Source organism: Lissotriton vulgaris, chromosome 1_1 (assembly GCF_964263255.1).
Source record: "Lissotriton vulgaris chromosome 1_1, aLisVul1.2, whole genome shotgun sequence".
Lineage (NCBI taxonomy): Eukaryota > Metazoa > Chordata > Amphibia > Caudata > Salamandridae > Lissotriton > Lissotriton vulgaris.
The window spans coordinates 830394895-830407027 of NC_141685.1; the positions used below are offsets into that span (position 1 = coordinate 830394895).

At 42.0% G+C, this 12133-nt stretch overlaps 1 protein-coding gene across 1 annotated transcript in view; it reads left to right on the forward strand.

Annotated features, from left to right (window-relative positions):
* The window catches only part of CNN3 (calponin 3), a 159939-nt gene that overhangs the window by 97941 nt on the left and 49865 nt on the right, over positions 1-12133 (forward strand). The gene's annotated exons all lie outside the window — the stretch shown is intronic.

Below are 12133 nucleotides of genomic sequence, written 5' to 3' on the forward strand. Positions count from 1 at the left end.
CCTTTTTTTAAACCGAGTTTTTAATAATTTTAAAATTCGCAGGTTTAATAATCCCTCCCTTGAACGTGAATGATCAGGTTTCACCCACTGGCATGTGTGAGCGCTGGGGGAGAGCAGCTACGTTTATTGAACTCCAGGCTGATGGTGTTGGCAAGTGTTAAATTTAATGTTGGGGAAAGCGGCTTGTGCTACATGAGAATGAGCCCATGGGTTACACACATTCTGGCTTGTAAAATTTATTGGCCTCCTGAAACCCGGAGTTCGCCACATGAGAATTCTTTGACCGGCAATGTCTCTGATAAGGGGCGATTGAGCTGTACTAATTACTTTCAGCAGGCTCCTTTTGAATCTGGGCATGTTGATGAAGGCAGTTTGCAACAAGCATTGGCAAAACCAGTAGGTTTTGCCTATGCCGCTTGTCTTTGTCAATGTTTGCACAACTGGGATAGCCCTGCTGTGCAACATGGCTGAAATTGAAGAAAAAGAATAGCGTTATGGTGCAGTTGACACTGGCCACGTTATAGCACTATTATTTTCTCTACTTGGTGTCAGATTTGCGCAGAAAAACATCATGTTGAGCTGATGTCAAGTCTCAAACTAAAACCCAAGACAGTGTGCCCATGTCGTATTTTGACTCTCTTGATCCACAGAGGAAGTTTCCAATAAGGTAATATCCACTGTATACAATTAAATGAACTAAGGTCAATTTACTCTACTCGATTTACTCCACTCAGAGGAAGAGTTTTGCACAATCGTTTGGAGATGATGATAAACACATCTCAGCACTGGAATCTATCTTGAGACTTTTAAACATGCTCTTGTGTGCCCTATACCAAAAAATCTTTTCCTAGAACAACTTGAGCTACAAGTTACGTATCCATTCTCTTTATTGCATTATATTGCTACTATTGAAGGATACCCTTCAATTAATCTTTTGTGGAAAACAAACACTTTATGCAAACTGAGGTCTGACGAGGCAGGAGAACAGACCGAAGTGGTAGTGACTGATAAAGGAGTCTTCATATTATTAGACCTCGCTTCAAGGTCTTCAATACTATCAACTGCTGAATTCATTTATCTTTGGAGCCCGCCATAGCTCAAGCATTAAGAGGGCAGGCATTTAATGGCCAATAGAGCCTGCTATGGAGGGCTCTAAGGCTATTAGAACATTTTGCCCCTAGTGGGCAGAATGTCCTAATTTGTAAAACGAAGGCCTCATGGAACCCGAGAGAATTGAAATACCCTCTGACTCGGCGGGGCCTTTGTTCACAGCAACAGCTGTGAACCGGCCATTAGAAGCCCGGAGCACTCCATTGTCTTCAATGGAGTGCTCAACATTCCAATGTTCTAGTTCTTCTTAGTTTAATATGATTAGCCATGGGGGGGATTAGTCCTGTCCTGTTTTTTTCTGGCATGAAGGGAACAGGTGATTCAGTTGAGTCTATTGCTCTATACACATACCCACACGGTGGGATGTCCCCTCACTATTCTGAAACTCCCCCTTAATTGTTCAGTCTGTATCTACGTCCTTCGGCGTGTCTGCTACACAACTTCAATCTAAGAACGTACTTCTATGCAGATTATACTAATTTATATTTAGGTTACCTGACCACATGTGTGTGTACATCCCAAAGCCCCACAATGGATGGTGAAAAACTATTTAATTCTTTGCAATCTCTGATAAATATAAGGAAGGAACAGTGGATAAAGGCCAGCTTTCTAAGGCAGAGGCCCAAAATCTGTGAAAGTCACAGGAAATTACAACTATCTTTGATTCTCAACTTTATCTTGACTCCCAAGTTGCTTCAGTCATTAAGTCATGCCTTTTCCATCTTAAAACGCTGCACATGATTTTTCCATTGCTTTTCTTCTCAAACAGTAAGTTTAGCCAATGCTTATATTCAATCAAGGCGTAATTATGGCCTTTCGGCTAACCTGGACATGCCCAATGGAAACATAGTATGCGCGCAAAAATTACAGCTTGCCTTTGTCAGACTGTTGTTCAAACTTCGAAAGCTTGACAATGCATCAAATTACCTTAGAATGCTGCATTAAGACCTGGCTCTCTACTCCATAATTTGGTGACATCGCTGTTCACAAAATACCTGAAATAATATACAAAACATTTACCAAAGCTTTGATTTACAGACCCCCAAATCCAATAAGAACGTAACTGAAAAAACTGGACCCCCCCCCCAGGCAATGAAAGACTTCCTCGACCTACAACTCCAGGTTCTAGACGTCAAGCAGCAAATGATTAAATCCACTCGCTACAAAGGCAAAACCCTAGACCTCCTCTTAAAGACGTCACCATAACGCCACTGCAAGGCCTGATTTCCCCTTCAATTGGAAGGTCCACCATGCCATACTGTTCTCCAGTCGGCACACCGCACCTATTCATTATAGTCAACCTAAAAGGCAGGCTGCCTCTTCAGCTTTTTTTTGCGCTGAATGCCTTCCAAAAGGAACTTCTTGACCCCCCGCCCTGGGTTAAGCAGGGGTTATGTGCACTACCCTCTCTGCTGCCTACCGCGCTGTACCTGAGGACTTTTAACCCATCAGCGAGGCCTTTTCCACAAAGCGCAACCTTTTTGATATATATATATATATATATATATATATATATATATATATATATATATATATATATATATATATATATATATATATATATATATATATATATATATAAAAAAATTTTTTTCCAAAAGCGCTCGCTCCAACCACAAACTCCAACCGGATTCGCATAAGAAGACGAGGCAGACCCGACTTGGTGCAATTTAGTTTATTTTCTTACAACGCCACCAACAGCCCTCACTATATATTATATTTTGAACGGGAAACATAACCTAGCACAAATTCACCACAATGAGGATACACCATATATGTGGATACCATCATGTTGACAACAACACACTTCAGAACATCAGAGAGTTCTGTAAATCCATCATCCCAGCTGTGCTATTCCATATAGTTGGGCATCGATGCGTTCACAAGATAATAAACAGTACACATACAGCTATGCACACGTCCCAAAATTGTAGCAGGGAATGGAGAGTTCTGCATATTTGAATTCTAATTCAAAGTCATTGTGCGCGCAAAAGAACATTCGGTTTGATAACCGGACAACATCCCACAGAACATATTAGGGAGCACACGGAGCGCACATACAACGCAGATCAGCTATTCCATGTAGCTGGTTATCAACAGGCTCACAATAGTAACAACCATTATAATAGTTACAACCTTGAACAGAACACATTAGCATGAAAAAAACATTCGCTCAACACAGTTCCGAAAAAGCGCTTTGACGCCTCACCAGGGGTAGTAAGCGCTATATAAAGGCAATTGCAATACAATACAGGTCAGAGGAAGGCAATACACTTGCCAAATGCTATATATGATTTAAAATCAAACCACATGGCTGCAAACACAGCAAAATGTATTTTCCAATTTGTATTTTCCATTTTGTATGTAGACAGCAGCATCTTAATTGCGCTGGGAACGAAAACCACGGTAGAGACCTGGTTCTCTTTCAGTTTAACCCCATTTGAGGATAAACGCTGGGAAATGATAGTTTTCTCTGAACTAGTGGTCGTGATGGGAATGTAAATAAAGGGTTTCTGTTCAGATTTTTAGTGGGTGAAGGTGCAAAAAGAATGAAGGGATTTTCTAAAGTCGGTAAATTGTCAAGGGCAGGATTGAAGTGACAAAATAGTGATGTCAAGAAAACCATACCAATTCTACAAAATAATGTGTACATCTCATAACCTGAATGAGGAAGATCCACAGAATGAGGGTTTCCCTGAAAAATATGAAGTTTGTTTCAGATTAGGATCCCTTCCGAGATTTTTGTCACTACCCAAAGAGATGAAAAGGTCTAAATGATTACAATATGGAATACACTTTCGACTTGCTATACTAAGCTGTGCCACACCAACACTGCAGCGATGTCATTGAACATCTTAATTCCTGACATGAGTGAAGCCGACGAATGTAACTCGCTGAATTATGACGGTAAGAATGAAGGTGTATTGCCTGGCATAGTTTGCTGAGGTGCAGGTGGGCCAAAGAGGCAATTTCGGAATTTGGGGAGAAAAAAATTCAGTCTTCGAAGGAAAAAAAAATAAAAATCTATGTGCTTTTCACATACCCTGAAATCTGCCCATTATGTAGCTTTTAGCTAAGGCGAAGCGTGTTATGATATGCTGCTTGCAGTTCTGTCAACCTTTTGAGAGCTCCACTGCAGCAGGATTCCCGAATGTGACGGAGAACTTGTAACATCTGCAGTTCTATTAATCCAATTTCCCAGTGGCTTACTGGAGCCAAATCATTCTAACCTTCATTCGTCTGTCATCTGCTGTCTGACAATTCCCAAGAGCTGATGTTGGTCGCGTAGGTTCGATATGACTTCTCAGCATCGTGCGTGACGCCGTTTAGTGTAGCATTTGGGTTGTGGTCTGCATAGATCAAATAATTTGAGCAAAGTAGGGCTTCTTACCAACTTCTTGCCCAGTTACAGAGTAAAGTGATCTGTCGGCTTGCTGAAGGGTGCTAGTTTGATGAACATCCTGGGTGCAACTGTGTTCTGATGTGATGACCTTCAATTGGTAGTGTTTTCAAAAACGCCAGATTGCTTGTTTTGAATGCACAAAAATGTGGTAATAGGCATATTTTACTTTTATTATCTTGACTGGTTTTACTGTTATGAAGGTACTGTCTTTATTTTGAAGAGAGGTACATAAAATATACTCCTCTTACAGATGGGAGGGGGGAGGAGCAGTACCAGTGCCTCATGAGAAATAGGCAGCGTGGTCCTTGTGCAACGTGTGGTTTGTGCTCCCAATGAGTGACGGAATAATGACTGAGGTTTTAATCCACAATCCTGTCTGTGTAACGTGGTCGGCTGATTAAGCACTGAATAGAAATGGTAAAAGGGGAGAGTTAATCAATGCTTGGAGAGTACTAACAGCTGTGACGCATTAAAACTAGAACTACAGCTGCAGGGTTTAATCGCACCACCATCTATCCATCTTGAAACTCTGCTCTTCAAGGAAATGCCATGGTGTCCCATCCTCTTTTGGTCTAATCATGGATCGATTCGACAGAATGCCAACAGTATTGAAAGTGACATCCCTCATGTTTTAACCAATGAAGCTGTTGGTATGGACCGCTTGTCCCATCCATAATCCCATAGTTGCTGCTCAAGGGCAAGGAGTGCAAACTACTGAAGCGCAAGTAGTCTCCAAGTGCCACGTTTACTATGTTAGTCCTGCAGTCTTCATGTCCCCAAGACCCGAAGACCAGTGTAGAATGGTCAGTGCTAGGTGAAACCAAAATGCAGATAGTACTAGCCAGTAGCGGCCAGTGTTTGCTATGAGGGGCGGGGGAGGGGGTGGGGGTTGGGCGACATAGGGGTAGCAAAGGCAATGGGTAATATAAATATAAGATTTTAAAAAAATCTTACCATTAGCCAGCCATGCCCCGCGTGTGCTCCTCTGTTCCTTCCTCTTTTCCAGCACATACTCCCAGCCTGCCCTGGGGCCAATCCTGAAGCTGCTCTCACATGAGAGCAGCTTCAAGATTGGCCTGAGTGCTCTCGATTAGTGCTCCAGGACAGACTGGGAGTCTGTGCCTGCTCTCTCCGACCCCAAGCAAAGCAATGCAGCTGGGGTTGGAGAGAGATTCACTGCTTATGAGGGTTTGGCCAGCCTGAGACAGCCGGCCAAACAGTCATGTGCAGTGAAGGGAGTGCACTACCCCTCCCCCTCAGTGGGGCCACCCACAGGCCTCACCCCAAAGACGACAGGAAAGGAGAAATTAAACAAGTGTTTTATTTTTTCTTTCCTGCTATTGGTGGGGAGGCTGGGGAGTAGGAGGGGGGGGGGGGCGACGCTCCACAGCGGACGAGCCGCCTCTGATACTAGCAGCTCCTATCCACTATGAAGCCTAATTGACATGCATGTCTCTAAAGGGTATGGGTTGCCATTTGCTTGATGTTGCCAATTCCAAACTCATCTGCTCTCTGTTCGACAAAAGGAATCCTCAAATGAAACATCTGCCACTGTTGGCTACCTACATTCTAAGAAATATAGATTCCCTTTGACTTAAATATGCAGACCAGTGCTTAGATATTGATTGCCATTAAGATATTGAAATCTTTGGTTAAATTCCCTTACTCAGTTGTTAATGACAGGAGGGAGGAGAGGTGGCTTTCCCTTTGCATGATCTCGGGCTGTCTTTTCACTTGGTCGAAGTAGCGGACGGGCCCTACTGCCCACAGTTATTCTGAGCCAGTCCTCTAAGGTCGACAAAGGCACTGGGTTTATTCTCCTTCGTTTTCGGTCTTCCAAGAGGTGCTTTAATTGATTGATGCCTAGTGTAAATAATAATTTGTCTATATTGTCCTGGTAGGCAGAAGCAAGAGATGAATGATCGTTGTCTACACCTATGGAGGAAGAGGACTGTCTCAAAGACCCTCTATATAGAGGAGCATTTTTAGTCCGTTGAATACAAAAATGGATGCAGAGGAATATAATTCATATTTTGCTTCCTGCCACCTTGGCACTGGGGCAATGGGTCACCCTACTTCAGACAATGGCTGTATTGGACATAAGCAGTTTTTCCTGATCACATGTGAACATTGTTCTAAAAAAATAGTGCACTTCAGTGTCGGGGCTGGTGTGCGAAGCACTGCTCTAGTTATTTTTTCCCTATGAAAGCATATGCCTGCTACTTTTAGACTGCATCATTTTTACTTTTGCTTTTAATCTTTGAACTTCTATTGTATATTCTTTAAAATACAATGCATTGTGCTTTTTCCCAGGTCAGACCTTTTGGCCTTTCCTATGCGTCTTTATATCGACAAAGACAGAATTTGCAGTCTGAAGTTGCTTCTCTTTCAGGTTAAGTGCATCATAGAACAGCAGTATTAAATAATGGCAGCAGACCTGAAGGATGCGTTTTTCCACGTTCTAGTGCATCCAAAATCTAAGCAATAACCTAACTTCTAGAACGCTATGGATCAGATTATGATTGCCAGACACAATGATTGGTTCAGAAAAGATCTTTGGGTAGTGGCACCACAGTGGCTCAGACTGATGCACATACCTAGCCACACTCTGAAGCCTTGTTGAGGAGGGGGTTTCCATCAGTATGTCCAGGCAACACCCGACGTAATGCAACTATTGGAACTGATGTTTCATGATAAATCAGACCTGGTGCAGAATGAATCAAAGCGTCCTTTGACTGTCAGAGTCAAACGTATAACATTTCCATTGAAAGAGGAAATACTCTACTTTAGTAGTGAGCACACCCACAAGATACCAGCAAAGACACACAGGGTTCTGTAAGGATCAAAGACATGTATACAAGTGACTGAGCTAAGATGGAGACAGTGTGCCCTGCTAGAGTGCGTAGTTGATACCAGTGAATTTAGCTTGGTAACTTGGAAGTGGCTCTGACACAATCCACTTTATTGGTTTCCTCACTTAAAGACACAGTACTATCAGTGGAAGTAAAAAAAATATCCTCTTCGACCTGCCTGTGATTGCATATTTTATCACCTGTTTTGTGTTTTAAACTTGTGGTCTTGCCTGCCCATGATTGCTTGCATTTAACGTGTTGAATTGTGGGATTTGCAGTCCAACCTCTGTAGTTTGTCCCTTGATGACAAATCTGTTTTCCCTCCAAATTTCTCCTATGCTCTGTGCGAAGACCTTTATGTTAAAACAGTGCACAATTTTGGTTCACAACCCATCCCCCCCCTGCCTCCTCCCCAGCAACAGGGATATTCTACATCAGAGGGTGCTTCTGTGAGCTGTTTAAACTGTATTTACTGGGGCCTGTGCACTTCGTTTTTTGGTCAGCAGGGGGAGTAAAGTTTTATTCAAACAGTATTGTTAGATTTCGAGTTATTGAAACCTTTACCTGCAGAAGTCCAAAGTGTGGATTGAGCCTGTCTGTCTCCTAGGAGATTCTGAACAGGAGAAGCAGCTTCCAACTCCCTGGCCAGCAAGCCTGGTCTGAGGTCGCTGGGACCTTATATGGTCTGCTAGGGGTTGGCACATGTGTACACTGGTAGTTGTATCTGGTGTTTCTATTGGGTTAGGGTTGATGTCCTCATTGGTTGGGTATTTGAGGGTTCTGATTGGTTACTGGGTCTGTGATTCAATCATTGTAGGGTTGGGACTAGGGTTAGGATTTCTATTGGAAGTAGGGACTAGGGCTTCTTATGTTATTGGTTGGTGGGAGTAGGGTGGGACTAGGGCTAGACCTAGACCTTTAATTGGGAGTAGCTATTTAGGGCTTCTGGTGTGAATGGTCATTGTACTCGTTGTGTGACTGAAAGTAGGTTAGGCTTTCTATTGGAAGTAAGTACTAGAGCTACCTGTACCATTGGCTGTTTGAACTTGGGTTGGGATTACTAGTAGGGCTAGGGACTTTATTGGACGTAGAGATCAGGGTTTTTGAACTGATTAGGTGCTTGGACTAGGGCTAAGATTAGCTGTAAGGTCCTGGTCTCCTATTGGTTCTAGATTTTAGGGCTAGTGTTGTGATTGGATAGTGTTAGGGCTAGGGTTCCCATTGGCCGAAGGAGTAACCTGATTACTATGGCTATAAAAGGCCAGGGTTAGGGCATCTCAGCCCGGGTGTCGAGCCTAAGGGCGGAGAGGACAATGGTAGTTGCTGTTTGAGCCTGTTAAGGGCGAAGAGGACCAGGGCAGCTGCCTTTTTGAGCCTGTTAAGGGCGAGGAGGAGAAGGGCAGTTGCCTGTTTGATTCTGTTGGAGACTGGTCGGGACTAGGGCCAGAAATGCTGCCCTTTTTCTCATTTTGCAATACCCAGCCCACACCATCCACAAATAGAGCAACACACTCGCAACAAATGTACACCACGCACAACACTATGCACAGATTAACGTACCAGCCTGCACTACACACCCAACCAAACCACATCTACACACTCAACTATCCCAACTCCCACATATATCCACCATCACCCACAAACAGTACACAACTGTATCCTATACCACTAATCAATACTCATCACTAACACAACACTATACATAACTACATCCCATTCAGACACTCTCCCTGCTGTAATTACACCTAACAGACCTTCCATCAGTTGTCCAACAAACACCCTCCTCTCCCTTCTACCATAATAACACTAACCCACAACACACACACTACACATCACCACACTTTGTAACTCTTGCAACAAACCAATCTAAGATAAACACTCTCACCTCTACTTCATTCCCTCCTGCACACAACATACACTCTACTCATAAACACATCACCACCCCCTCTACGTCACAACCTCCTCTCACAAACAATACTACACAACCAAATCCAGTGCATGAAACATATATACATCAGCACCCCTTTTCACTACACTTCAAAAGTAAAACATAATCACACACCAGCACAACAAGATCTTCAGAGCACAACACCTCATAATACTTACTATCACAAAATACATAACATTGACAAATCCCACCATACAAGAAAAAAAACATGGGTGGCACATCCTTCTCTGTTCAAGCAGCCTAACTATGGAACTCTTTACCCCCCCAATAGAAGATCCACTGACAACCACCTTATCTTCAGAAAACTATTCAAGATTTGGCTCTTCCCCACATAAGCACCATACGGTAACAGACATTTACAGCATATCCCTCTGTATATAATCATTTGTTTTCACTATAGATATGTACCTATCTTTGTGTATTACTTTATAAAAAATTTAAAATAATTATGTTAAGAGAAAAAAATTATTATATTAATCAATAAATAAAAAACATCCTTGGTCTACATGTACATACTTCCATTGTGCATCTATGTACCTTCCATGTACTTGGATCTGTGTGGCTGTTACTTTTCTCCTGAAAAAGCATATCCAATGAACTACCCTATTTCTCATCCTGTGCCTCTATCAATATATTTAATCTAAATATACTTACTTCCTTTATATATCTATGTACTTTCAATGTACTTATGGATCTATATTTATCACTTTCTTCTAATTTAGCATTTCCAATGAACTAGCGAATTTCTCAGCCTATACCTCGCTCAATATATCTTCTAGCCCAACCTTCTGACTCATCTCAAACTTCTTTCTACTACTCCTTCCAATGCCCTACCCTATCTCTCATCCTATACATCTATCAATATATCCTCTACATACACTCTCATTTATCCTAAACCCCATACCACTACTATGATCGCCAAAATAACCCTTTCTAGACTCTCCCCTGCTCTACCCCTCCTTGCATCATCTGACACTTCTTTTTACTACACCGATCCCCTAAAACAAACCTTTCTAATCTCTCCCCTCTGACTCCTCCCCTCCAACTCCCTTTTAATCATCCAAAAGCCTCTTCTTACTGCTAAGACCTAAAAAAAAAAATCACTCTTTATCCCTCCACTATTCTTTTCAATCAAAATTAACAGACTAACATGTTCACTTCTCAAATTCCATTTTCAACTATACTAATATACTGCCCAAATAACTGAATAACATATCCACTAGTCAAATGACTTCATATTTTTTACTATACTAATTTTCAACACTAATCCTTTATGGGTTCCGGATGGCGTGCTACTCGCCAGAAAAGCACTTCAACACCCATCAGGGGTAACAAGTGCTTTATAAATGCAAATCTTTCTTCCCCTTTTATCCCGCCGCTATCCTTCTCACTCCAAGTAACAGACTAATATCCACCACTGAAATTACCTCATATTTCACCATATTAATTCACCACTAATCCTATATAGGCTTCCTGAATAGCGTGCGTCAACAAGTGATAAATACAAACCTTTGTCCTCCTCTATCCTTCTGCTATCATTCCAAATCCAAATAACTGACTAACCTATCCACCACTTAAAATGTACTTGCATGTTTCACTATACTAATTCAACACTAATCCTCTATGGGTCCCGGAGTAGCTTGCTACCCGCTGAAAAAACGCTTTGACGCCTCGCCGGGGCTAGTAAGCGATTATATAAATGCAATTACAATACAATACAATATATATGCAGCAAAACATTTGGGTGCATCACACCACCTTTGTTGGGTTGGTCGGTATATTGATCCAGACTTCTAAGCAAAAGCTGCACTGACTGGGCCTTAAAACGGAACATTGATAGGCAGATCATGTCCCTGGAGGAGAATGACTTTGCAGACACTTTAAAACAACTGTGCTGGGTGACATTTAAAAAACTGATCCTTGATGCAATGTACAGTGGTTGTGGACTTCAAACTGTGGACGGATTGCCCAATGAGACTTGACATCCAAGTGCTTACAGAAACATCCATACGACTAATGTGCTTTTGATGAAGGGTAACAGATTTTTTTTTTTATTCTCACAATGAGTATAGTGCAGATTTATGCAAAATCTGTTGCTAACAATTCATTAAAATATAGACTGTTTGGGATGGCTCCACCCAGAAGATTCCTACTGTCACACCAAATGTTGTTGGTTGTTTTATGTATCATTTGTCGTTGACCCTACACGGCACTCGTCTGCCTTTTGGCTAGATTCAATTCAATTCAATTCAAGTAAGCTTTATTTCGGTTTTTGAGTTTAAATCATAAAAGCAGCAAAAAGAAATACATACATGTATATAAAAATCAACAGTTCATTACAATGTTGAGAGCGGATATTTAAAGCAAACTAAAACCAATCTAGTGAAAAATAAAAAACGCATGGTAGACAGAGTCCCCTTTCACCAAGTGTTATAGTTCAATGTTCTGTGGCCAGGGTAAAAATCAAACAAGTCCCAAATAGAAATAGGGCCATCTCCAATTTTGGGCTGGGAAAATCTTAAAAATGGGACAATGTTCCTGTGTTTGAATTTGATTAGTATCGGGTCTCCCGGAATGTCTTTGGGCAACATCCCTAGCCATCCCACTCTCCTGACGCTCAGGATTCCGCCATCTAGGTCAGGTGGCAGCGGTCTGTTATTGAGCCAAAAGATGGCTTTATTCAGCAGATCCTGGCTTGTTTCATGTTTGTCCTGACTAAGTTCAGGGACCCCGGAGAGAATAGTCACATAGGGGGCGGCTTCAGGGGGTAAATTCATTCGGTGTCTTCTTTCTTGAGGGAGCCTAAGGGCTTTAAGAGGG